The sequence below is a fragment of the Gasterosteus aculeatus genome, chromosome 5 (genome assembly GCF_964276395.1).
Source record: "Gasterosteus aculeatus chromosome 5, fGasAcu3.hap1.1, whole genome shotgun sequence".
In the NCBI taxonomy this organism is placed as follows: domain Eukaryota; kingdom Metazoa; phylum Chordata; class Actinopteri; order Perciformes; family Gasterosteidae; genus Gasterosteus; species Gasterosteus aculeatus.
The window spans coordinates 12370853-12383865 of NC_135692.1; the positions used below are offsets into that span (position 1 = coordinate 12370853).

The following is a 13013-nucleotide window of genomic DNA, read 5'->3' on the forward strand; positions in this document are numbered from 1 at the left end:
CATGTGGCACATCATTTTTCTTTAAGACAAATGGACTGTTTTCGTATGATCCAAAATTAGATCGGCGGAAAACAATCCATCTTACAACGACACTGGGAAAGGACTCGTTTCCCCTCCTCTTGTCTTCGGCGTCTCACCTCTCACTTTTTATTGCGTGACTGGCTTTGCAGCCGTCAGCTTTCTTCTCCCCTCAACGCCGTGCCGTCGCCCGGTGTACGCCGCGCCCCGGACTAATGACGGACACGAAGATGGGCCTTAATATAGCGATTCCCCTTCAGCAATGTTCCCTGTGGTGTTGCACGACAGATGGTGACCTGTGAGAATCCGCGAGCCCCAATAATGAGAACATTAAACATTCCAGCCACCTGACAGGCTGACAAAAACAGCCCGGCCTCGCATCAATCATCCGCCTGGGACGTAACCTTGACAATTAGTCCCCTCTGATACTCGCCATAACCCCTGGGTCGGCACTGCAGTGTGACTCCACTTAAGACGGGGGAAACGCAAAGAGCTTAATCTAATTCCTTAATTCTGATTGATAAAGACACAGCGGCGACGGAGGCCGCGGCAAGTGTCGGTTCAACAAGTGATGGATTCGGAACCGGTTGGCAAGCTCTTTGTAAAGTAATGACTCTCCAAGGATGGATGTGAAAATGGAAAAATGCTCATGCTGTAGTTCAATGACTTCCTCTGAAGATTTTTTTCGGCCAACAACACAAAACGGCATATGTTTATGGCTCTGGCTGCTCAAATGTAAGCTAGAAACACTTGGAGCAGAGCCAACAAGTACGTTTCAATGGAACTGAAAACATTGATCAGCATTCAAAACGAATAGTCTCTAGTATGTCCCTAATGAGGTTATATATCTAACTTTATCTGTGCAAACGCATGCTAAACTTCCAAGTCTGCTGTAAAAAGGCTTCTCGCTAAAAGACGTCATATTGTTAATATTAAATAAAAAGGAATAACTTTTTCCTTTATTGAGGCATACACACAATTTACCTTCTTTCTCTACAACCCAAATCCAGACCCTCCACACACACACACACACACATACAAAAAGCAAGGGGCCATGATGTCATCACTCTATTCACCAACCATGTAGTTACCAGATGACAAATGAGCCGTGTGAAATGACATTTCCCTTTTGACTTCACACCTGTAGAGAAACAGCAAAGCATCTGACAGATGGATGGATGGCAGAACCTCGAAACCACTGCGTCTCCCTCTCATTTGGTGAAATGCAAAGAGCCGGGCCAATGGCTGTTTACAAAAACTACCTGGGACGGAGCTGCAGAGTTCCAGGCCCCGAGGATGATAAATGGCTCCGCTAACCCAGTGGGACTGCACACCCAAATGAGGACGGAGCTAATTGCCGTGCGAAATACTTTGGCATGAATGGAAAGAAAACGCAGCCGTGCTGCGGCCAAAAAAAAAGTCCAGTTGCTGCTCTGAACTCTTAGTTGGCTTTTGCTTACAAAAGTTCACTCGGTGTCCATAAATCATGGACCGCTTACAGCTGAAACTGCCCTCAGTCATCAACATGCAATAGACTGAATGACAGATTCCATCCTGGCTACATTAGTCCTCAGTTCAAACGAGGGTCTTTTTTTAAACTCACCACCATCTTGAACCTCGCAGGAAATGAAGACCAGATGGCTGAGAATCGTTGTGTAAAACAAAGAGATTATATATATATATATATATATATATATCTTCAAAATATATATATATATATATATATATATATATATATTATATATATATATAGTTAGTTTAGGGAAATGACAGGAGGCAATTTGAGGTATTCTGTTTTTTTGTTATCCTTCAAATACTGCTTCAGATATGACTTCATCCTGAGGCGACGGTCTGCAGCACATTACTCATTTTCAACTGACAGGAGGATTTAAAATGTGGTTCCAGTCTGTGTTCCTCCCACACAGGTGGCACAAGTGCAAATTCACAAGCATTCTTTTACGTCCATGATTTCTGAACTCATCCTGAGCCAGACACCATTCGGAGAGAACATACATCCTCATGGCCCCAATAATTCATTTTTATGCATTATAAATTTCAGATTTTAATGAGATTTATTTGTTGTAGTCGTAGCAGAATCAAGATTTTCCCCAAAACATTATTGAGACAGTAATGGGTGCCTGATGGTTTCCATTCAAGTGGAAGTGGAGCAGTCAAGAGGAAGTAAATGAGTAGGTGTAAATGTTCAAAAAAGGTTCCCCGTCTCAAAGTTACTCAAACAATTCCTGGATCTGCACCAAAGACAAAAATCACATGTTCCTTCGGCCACGGTCAAACCTCAAAAGGATCGCTTTCCACAAATAACAGTATAAAATACATGGAAGTACTTTTCCAAAAACAGGAAAAGTACCCTTTAAAAAATGTTTTACGGTTTCTGGCCATGGTGGCTGCATCGCTCGAGGAATGAAAGTATTGGTCTGTATATATTGGCACACTGATGCAGGCGTTCAGCTAGATACACTTAATAGTGTGCAATTCAATGCTTTAAGCGCCCCAAAAAACATTCACCTCACCTTCCTTGTATTTCATTAGCCAGTTAAAAAACAAACAAAACCATCTAAAGATGTATGTATTTTTGGTTGTCTAAAACAAAATATGCAATACGGTCACACTTAAAATATGTATACTGAAAAAGGGAAAAACCCCCAATTTACTACAAATTAGTTAATCAGCATTTCTCACATAACTGCACGTATTCATCGAGGGTTGTGTGTTTGGTCATCCTCTCAGCGCCTCCTGGGGATTCTCCTAATCAATACGCTTCAAATATATTAAATTCCTAATAGCAGCGCTTATAGCTGGTAAAGGTTTTCTCGTGATTACACCGATGATCCATGATTAGACCATTAAAGTCGTAGCATTTAACGTGAAGGCCAGAGCATCAGGCTGAGCTGCTTGAACATCCAAGTCACGAGAGCTTCATCACCACAAAAACAAATGGCTGCAATAACCTGGAAAGCAGAGCGCAAAGCACGTCTTTGTTTTAATAGAGGTAACTCGTATTTATCTCAGGAATCTTTCCCCCACAATGGATTCCTCATGTGAGCTGCCTGCAATCAATTACGTTCAGTTTTCCTGCCACCATCAAGCAGACCCATCAGAAATACCCACCTGCCCTTTATGCCGTAACTTTATTTGTGATGTTATTCCATGAGAAAAGCTGGGGTGGGGGGGTGGGGGTGACTCATTTTAATTCAATCGCATGAACCGGAGGCACAATCTGTTTCTCATGTTCTCCGGCTACAGTTGAAAATCACCTGCCCTGTTCTCACAGCTAATGCATTAAGTGGTAAGTGCCTGAGCAGATGTTGCGGGGTCAGCGGGGACTCCGGGGCCCATGCGGCTCTTGATATTTATTGGACGGGATCAGAAGGCAGTGACATAAGCGGTCCTCTCTCTTGGTAAATCACGTTCTACAAACAGGTAGAGGACAGAGCACACGTCATATTGGTGAAAAAAAAAAAAAAACACCTTTTCCAATTTGTTAGCCTCTAAATCACCGACGGCGCGATCTAAGCGGGAACTACTAACTCAAAACAGCAAGCTCACCTCTCGCGCGATATGTTCGAAAAAAAAACTCAACTTTCTCACTGGAAACTGTAACACACTGGAATCTTTTATTTGTGTTTGCTTTGCAATCCTTCACAGAGATGAAAGCCCGTGCTTAAGGCCTCGGTATCAGCGCGAGACGTGAATGACATCTTCCATTCGCGCCGCGTCTTCTCCTCACATCTCACATGCACTCAGTCGTCACATCCCACAACAAAGAGACGCCCCGAGTCATCATCCATCAAGCGGAGCCTTTTATGGCCCATCAAAAGACAATGAACTGCCGGAGTGAAAGCAGTGTTTGCAACATGAGGTGACAGCGAATACTCCAGACACAGATTAAAAAGCGCTGGAAATAAGAACTATATAATGTTTGGGTAATTTGTGAGAATTAGACGTTTTGATTCATGGTTGTGAAGGACGGAAGCTCAGCCACGAGCACAGCGCGGGCCCACGCGCCGGTACTTCAGGCATCTCAATTTACTTTGGTTTTGAAGTATAGGATTCATATGGTTACAGAGTGGAAACACTTTACTTTCAAACGGCTTCAAATGTCTTCAACGCCTCGCTTATGAAAAGGTATGAGCTACATGCCGAGTTATAAAACAAACCCTCTAGACTCATTTAGCTCCAAACGCGTTGCATTTATTCCATCTTTACCAAAGCCAGGGCAGTTTAAGACTAAAGTGGGCCACTGGCAACGCAGTTCATCTTTGTGTCCAGTGGAAGGGTTGCATTCGTTGCCTCCCGTGGATTATTCCTCTCAAGCACGAGCAACGTGCGGAGTCACAGTGCGCGGCCACAAGGCACGGCGGCGCTGATGTATCCGGCCTGCTACCGCGTTATTGTGACAGCAGAAGCTCCCTGCAGAACCGTGTCATCAGGGGCCAGGACTTGTGCCGTGTGAGACACTTGATGGGCTTTGGGCTTTTAGTCAGGACCTTGTGAGAAAGTCTCCTGAGATGCTGCAGAGGACTCTCAAAACACTAAATATCCAAGCGGAAAATCTAAAAGAAACAAAGCAAAGTAAAGAAAAGCAGCCGTGAAATTATTCTTAAAGCCACAATTCTTGGAGTAATCCTGGAGAACGTTCCTATATTTTTGTTTGCTAGTAATACAGGGAATGGAATTTCATTGGCATTTAGTGAATAATCGTACACGTTTCAATATAGTTGGTCCCCTGGACACGCTGGTTTACTTGGCATGCAGCTTATGTTTAGTTTGTTAATGTGTATTTCAGATGCATGTGGGTGCAAGATAGAAAGAAAAAAAACTTCCATTTTATACTAAAACAGTGCCAGAGTGCCCTCTGTGTTTATATTTTCCTTTTTGTGCATCACATTCTTAATCAAGGAGTTTAGCAGGGTCTGTCTGCAGTGATTCACCGCCATCCGTCTTGAAAATCTGTTAAATCAGCAGCGCATCTGGACACCAAACAGCACCTCGCTGCAAACTAGCAGTTCGGGTTGACTGAGCCCGGCCGAGTCGCTGGTATTTTTAGCCTCCTTAAAAAAGGTGCAGATGTCTGGAACACTTCTGGAGTCCGAACAGAGAATTACGTCCTCCGTTGCGTCGCGCACCGGGACCCTTTGGTCATCGTGCGTTGGTCCGGTATCTAACACCGTTTCATGGAACCTCTCTGCATGGCTTACTCCTCTTGCCGACTGCCACGAAAATAACATTAAAATACTTCTAATTAGATCCTCGGCTGTACATTATTCACGATGATATCTCGGTTTGTGATCCCCTTAAGGAATAATTGAAAATATACTTAATTAACACTTCCATTAAAAAGCTACCCTGAATAATGTGCAATTGTTGCTTTTCTTCTGTCAGCCATTACATGTAATTGTAGTAATATATGTTTGTCACGGAGGAAGGAACTAAAAAAAAAAAAAGAGACGCATCTTATGGCGGTATCACCTGAACACAGCACTAGGAGCATGAAGGGAGGCATTATTCAGAATAAATGGATTATCAGGGAAACCAGCACAAATGACTCAATAAAACTGTTAAGCAGCCAGGCAGCCAGTGGTGGCCAACGTGATTAATAGCAGGCGTTCAGAGATTGGATTTATTTTGTCTTTTATTTCTCCTTTAATGACTACCCGTGAACACCACGCTTTATATATCGCCCATGTTTCTAGATTACCGGTGACTAATGAGGGTTCAAAATGGCCGTTATCTACATTAATGTCTTTTTATTTGAAAAGTCAATACTGCCCGTGTGTGTGTGTGAGGACTATTCTAGTGAGAGCGAGCAGTGATCCGTTACAGGCCTCCCAATTAAAGGGGTTTTTGAAAGCATTGCTGGCATTTAAAAACGTGCGTTTCATATTTATAATTTTCTACCACTACATTATTCCTTCAAATAAACTACAATATGTTGCTTCTACATTCATCAACCACATCAACTTATCTTTATATTTACAATCTCTCCACACGCATCTGAATTTTTTTAAATGGAGCAGGTTTCTCAACTATTTTCTCACGTTGCGCAATTGTGAGATAAATGGCGCTATACTTTACATATTGCCGTTTTCAGAGCGGCTTCACCCCACGGAGTATATTCTTGTTGGAGGGCTCTCCGAAGGCCCGGGGTCGACGCAGGAGATATAGCTCAATTTAATGAAAGAGTCTGGCTCAGTAATGACCCCGGTGATTCATATACTCGTAAAGGAAATCAATCCAACATCAGCTAAGTGCAGAAACAGGATCTTCTGCAGCCCCTAAATCCCGGCACTGGATAATATACGCTAAACTGTACGTCGCATTAAACTGGAACATGTCATTGATGTGCGGAACAAGACAGACGACGTTCATTAAAAAGAGCTGAGAAACCAGTATGAAGACAAAACATTGACTCCAATAACGTGCTGGAGAGGGAATGTAAAACGGAGGCCCAAGGCAGTGCTTCGTCAGACTGGACCGTTGTGCCACCCGACTGTTGTTCTTTCCATCTATGATTTAACACAGCTGAGCGCAGCTAGATGGCACCCGGGAGAGGACTTGATTTTCATGTTTGCCAATCTTCCTCCATACCTGCCTGCGGTGACCATAAATACACTTTAATGCCTCCCGGAGAAATGCTTAAAGAAGCAGTTTGTTCAAGTCCTGCGTGGACTCGCACGGCAATATTCTTGATTGATAACGGCGGCAAAGTTTAGAAGACGCCCCGGAGGGTTTTCCAATCTTGCTTGTTTAGGAGTTTTACATTTGTGCATAATCCCCCCCCCCCTCCCCCTCTGCTGTATTTATGTGGGATTGGACTCCTCCAGTCTGAGTCTTTTGTTCCCACAGTTCACTAATGAGGCGCAGCACAACCAGTGGCCACGAGTATCTCAAAGGGCATTTTGTGGAGGTCTGAGATGAGGCAACGCCAGAACACGGGATTGTTTACATGGAATTTATAAAGATCTGCAGGAAACCTTTAACACGCTTGGCCTGCTGATAATAGACAAATAAATTGCTCTCGGCCAGTTAACCCCTCTCAGAAGCCTTGGTGGATTCTGAGCGTTAGTATAGCAGCGTACGACCGTTTGCATTGTAAACGCATTGTGGAATAACGTTTGTTTGTTGTAATCAAGAGTTTTCTCGTACCCTGTGTGCTCGTTTTTTAGTGCAAGCATATTCTCAGAAGAAGGGAAAGGAATACCATTGGTCCCCACCTGCTTAACCCCTCGCCAGCAGCCACTACACCGAGACTGACCATCTGGGAGGTCTGTGCACAAAATGGAATGACCCCCCGCCAAAATAAAACCCAGCTGGCCTATACATAGAGAAGTGTCCCTTTAGCCCTCTGTGGGATTGATATATGGGAGCAGCATGACGGTCCCACCCAGTGGCTCTTGCGTCATCAATGCCTCCCAGAACAGGTCGGTGCTGCTGGGATTGCTAGATAATATTTAGTGACATGTTGGTTCCATAAAAATATTGTCAAATGACTCGCAGTGGAACTGTATTGGTATGATAAGTTCACAAAGTATATATATATATATATATATATGGTAAGAAAATACTTGCTTATTTTTGGAGCGACCGTTAGTTTTGTTGGCATTGCAAACATGTTATTACTTTGTGTGTGTGTGCTCATACTTTTTCCACGGTTTGGCAAATATCATCACACATCAAAAACATATGGCTCAGCTATTTCTTTGAAAGATATGTTGATCGGGTATGGACGCAGTTAATGACAGAAGAAATGGAGACAAAGAGACAAATGGGGCAATGGCTGAATTTGAGTATTGGTGCAAGTCAATCTCCCAACGCATGCTGACGTTTCCATGACTGGGAGACAATTAACATAATTAACCGTCCGCACTAAAAATACATTAAGCTCATAACAAACCGGGAAAGGTGGCTGGAGACACAACTTCATTAACCTGACCCGTATGTTTCTAAACGCAGTGGGATGCCAACTATTCCAGATCACTGATATTAAACTGCGTGCAGGAGGGGAATAAACTAACAGGCTGCGTCTTTATTCACTATCCTTCTGTGATGGACCAACACAGCGTGTTTGGCGGAGCTACAGCGCAGTAAAGAAGGATGCGGGGGGGGGGGGACCTCTGCTGCAGACTGAGAAAATTCCCCAACCGCTCGAGATCCGAGAAGCCTCTGAAAACCCGTAGCCAGGTTTCCGTCGTTAATGAAAGCACAGAGACATCATCGGCGACCTTGCACACGGCGCCTGTCGGGGGATCCGGAGTACGAGCCAAAATGAACAAGGCCGAACGACCGGAACACGCGGTCACCCAAATGGACACACTTAACGCGGCGTTTAGAGCCACATTACGGCGCCCTGTGCTTTCCCAGTCAATAAGAAAAGATGATTGGCTGGCAGCGGCACGTCTAGTTAGCAGGATATTGTTGCGCTTGACATTTATCATAGCTTTGGGGTCGCGAACTCGAGGCGAAACACCGATTGAATCATTAAACGGGAACGTCTGCCGCTTGGCCGTCGCGGAGGCACTGACATAAGTGTTTTCATGCTGAAACGGGCGACTAACTTCCGCTAAGATAAACACGTCTTTGTTCAAACTGGGAGACTCTGCGTTAGGAGGGACAAACACTCCAGGGTTGGTGAAACAGAGGTCGCTCGAACAAGGAGATTATCTGCTGCATTTGATATTAATACCAATTACTATTGCAGATGGAGGTCGTCCTGTTAATCAAGTCATGTGTTCTGACTCTGGAGGAACAATCGTTCCCGTTTAGACTGGATACACTCAGCCTGCTCACTTCTTGTGACTAATGTATAACAGCATCATTTGTACCAGGAAACAATCGGCATAGAATTCCAATTTTCCTAGACGATGAAAAAAAATATTCCGACTGCAAAAAGCGAATAATGTCAATCCACTGAATGGAAATTTAACAAGAAGGCGCCGTTATCCGGCAAATTAATTCACCGGGCACAATCTGTAGTTCAATAAAGCAATCCAAATGGCTCAATTTCCACTCTCAAGCTTAAAGCAAATAGGATGCTCGATAAAAACATTGCACAGGCCCTCTGTTAAAAGAATCAATAGCTAGAGGACAAAGAACCTATAGGCATCACTTAATTATCTTATCAGCGTGATTTAGGGTACAAGGATGATGTTAAATAACTGTAAATCCTTATCTTTGTCTTTGTGGGTGGTTTATGGCAGCTTCAACAGCAGTTCAGAGGCAGAAAGTCTTCTGCTGGTTACACGATTTATAGTTTTATTACTCTGTCTGAGAAAAAAAAGGGGGGGGGGGCGTATAATTGAAAGGAAGAGATAGCAGCTAGCCGGTGGGAGAGCCGGAGAAGGGGCCACGCAGGGAATAATCATCATGACTAAAGTTGCATCGCGGCGACGGTTTTATGGCCAAGAAGCCGCCATTCTGTATTTTGGCGGAGCATTTTTTTTTTTACCAAACAAGCGAGATTCAATTTTCTGATTCCTCCGCAACCGGTCCGGATTGAGTTTAGTGTTGCGACACCTGGCTTCAGACTTCAGGCCCGCGTGAGCGCGGAGGTCATGGAGAGGGCTCGGGGAGGTGAAGTCATGAGTTTGTGCTCACGCCGTCACAGGCCCGCTCATATTTTTGCCCTCGGTGACAACAAGCCCATTGTTCTCCCCGATAAGGCTTCAGTGTGCACAGTAATGGGAATTAAGCCGGGCATAAGTCACGTAGAAATTGGGTGACAGCAGATCAATAGATAGTGAGAGAGCCTCAGGGACCATTAGTGAAGAGGACCCCTTTGTTTGTCCGCTGGGGATGTCCGACTCTGAATTAACTGTAGAAACTAAGAACACACTGAGCTTTAAATATGGACAATGTACAGTTACAGGCTACGATGCAACCAATTAAAGCTGCACAGAAGGTTATTTCCTTAGGTGTATTTGAATGCAGCGTTTATTGTCGTCTGTCCAGCTGCACTGTGTGAATAAAGTTACGTTTGTAACACATTTTATTGTAATGGCAATAAAGTGAAAATAAAAATTCACCTTGACATTATATTCGTGGCTGGATACCACTAGTGAGAAAATATGCTCTATTGAAATTTGGCTTGTACAGACCCACATTGTTAGCAATAATGTCCCAAGTCGCAGTTTTCCTTTGTCTGAATGAGAAAGCATAGCTGTGAGAGCGCGCGTGTGTGTGTGTGTGTGTGTGTGTGTGTGTGTGTGTGTAGCACACGTTGTGTTGACTGGGGGAAAAGCGTACAGCGGGAACGGAGACGCCCTGCAGCCCTTCGCGGGAGCTAAAGGATGTAAATGCATTAGCCTTAATCTCAACACTGTTCAAAATGATTAACCAGGTCATGACAACTCCGATGAAACAGATTCCCCAATTAAGTTCTTCAGGCAAATGCATATTGTGGCCATCACGCAGAGACATTCCCACTTAAATGCACCGATAATTTGTTGTTGCGTTGCATTATTCCTGCCCCACAACCCCAGCCGAGTGAGCAATGTGCCACCGACAACTAAAGATATTAATTAGTATATCGCGATGGCGGCACATGCCTTTTCACTATTAATAAATTCCAATTCATTGAGTTGTGATTTAATTATGAATTATGTAAATGGTTGCCACGAATCATTTAGGTCTATGCGTTTTGATAGCTGAATGGGAGAGCAGAATGTCGGCATATCACAGTGATGAGGATTTACACACTCGAGTGATGACGGCACGTGCAAGTACGACAATATTTACTTGATCACAATTTCATGTCGGCCTCCTGCTAAAGGCACGAAATGTTCCACATTAATGAATTATTGATTGATTAAGATGGGTAGAGGGTCATGTTTACCCAGAGTTCTTTGGTTTAAAAAAAAAAAAGTGATGTATATATAAGTGCCCAACTATGAATTAACAAAATAATTCACATCATAATAACCACCGCTTTTGAAATTTAACATTACCAAAACCTTTATTAAAAGGTATTTACAAGTCAAATCAGTTTACTATCACAAATATAAATGCAATATTCTGCAGAAAAATGTAATTGAACTAGTTGCTGAACTGGTTCATTTTCGGTTAATGGATTTATCCGTTAATCATCTAATCCCTAATCTGATCGGCCGCCCACATTCCTCAACAATTCAACAATTCAAATAAGTCTGCTGCGTAGCTGATTGATGGCTGTTTCTTGGTTGGAGAAACAATATACCAATTATAATTATGTAGGTTGAATAAACAAAGAACGCCATCTTTCTGTAATAGAGACAGAGAAATGGCAACAGAAATACTTACGGGATCCATGTACCACAGGTAGTCAATTCACATGAATAATCCAAATTAAAACCATGAAAGTGCATATTTCTATGATCATCGCCAAAACAAAATAATCCCCTTTCCCAAACAGAAATGTGCTGAATTGAAGATGATTCTGGCTGAATGGATTAAATGTACTTAACAGCAATTAATTCTAACGATCAGGGTTATTTTACGGACTAAACAATTGATTTAAACTGTTGAACAGATAAGTAGATTACATCAATAATGGGGGTTGGTTGCAGCACTGGAAAAATAAATAATAATGCAACCGTAGGACAGAGGAACGATGCAGCGGCTTAACATTTGATGACATTCTACATAGAAACTAGCTTCTATTATTATTTTATAGGGAAATCTACATCAGAGTAAAGATATCTACATCTTTTTCTGCCACTTTTCTTCTTGTCAAGTTGATGTAGTGCCGGGAACAAGGAGTATTTTTGGTTTGAAGAAGGCTGTCAAATTGAACTGTCAGCCCGCACTTTTTGACGGCGTCGTATCGCTCGCCCATCTGTCAGTCAACGAGAAAGACCGCTGCCAAAGTCAAACTCGAGAGGACTCGAACGCCACTTCACTGTCCGGGAGAGCGGAGGAGTCTGAGGAGCACAGTGGTAATGTGCAGTAGGGAGTAACGTGGTTTGATGGTTGATACAGTTGTTCGTTTAAAGCTCAAATGTAGAGAGAGAGATAATAGACTCATAAATGTTCTCCGTAGTCTGTGATAGAAACAGAATATGGCCTCATCACACATACAAAGACGGCCTACACATTTCAGAGCCCATTAATCATCGCGGCATGTGACATCACGAAACCCTTCTTCTCCTAGACAGTGGACGCGAGTCGGGACGGCCCACCAAAATTCCATCACCACAACAGCGTCGGACATTGTTCTGGCAAGAGCTGAAAACTCCCCGACCCCGGGGAGAGCGCCTCTCCGCTGGTTCGTCACGCTGTTTACTCACACGAGCGGCCCACCCAGAGGGCGGCGACACACCTCAGACCCCCACCCCCCAACCTGCAGGGAACACGTCAGCCCCCACTGCGGTCCAGACTGTGACAGTGGGCTTCCTGGGAGGAGAACCCAGCGTGAGATTGGAGGCCGAACGGTCACGACGAGGGAAAAACGGCCCTTCATCCACATCGCAGTGATTTCTGCGCACCGCCGCCATCAAACCGGGGACGTGTGCGATCACCGTCACTGGACTTGTTCCAATCCTCTTGGATAGAATATTTATGTTTGTAATAATGGAATATTAATGCATTATAAAGTTAACCCCCTTCAGTGGATAAACGTGCCTCCTCCCTGCATTCAACTGGGGAAATACATTTTAAAATAGAAAAGTACAGTGTCATTTTTTGCCACAATGCTAAACTAGTTAAGGAGTGGCCACTGAAATTCATTCATTAAAAACCTTTCAACTTTTTATGTTTGGATTAAAATTAAATGTGCATGAAATAAATTCAAGGAGTCATTGATGATCAGACTTAGATCGTATCAGGACGAAGCTGTAAACAGTTTTCCCAACTAACTCAGGGACTCAATGAGTGAAAAGCTGCGTTTGCTAACAATAGCTTAACAAAAGTCCTGTTATGGAACAGTAAAGAAAGCAGCTCTGGTCTGCTTGCTTAATACTCCCCCCAAAGTCAATTATCTACAGTACTGTAGTTGGCCTGAT

The 13013-nt window shown here is 43.5% G+C and overlaps 1 long non-coding RNA gene across 2 annotated transcripts in view; it reads right to left on the reverse strand.

Annotated features, from left to right (window-relative positions):
- Positions 1–13013, reverse strand: part of LOC144408013 (uncharacterized) — a 116261-nt gene that overhangs the window by 98882 nt on the left and 4366 nt on the right. The gene's annotated exons all lie outside the window — the stretch shown is intronic.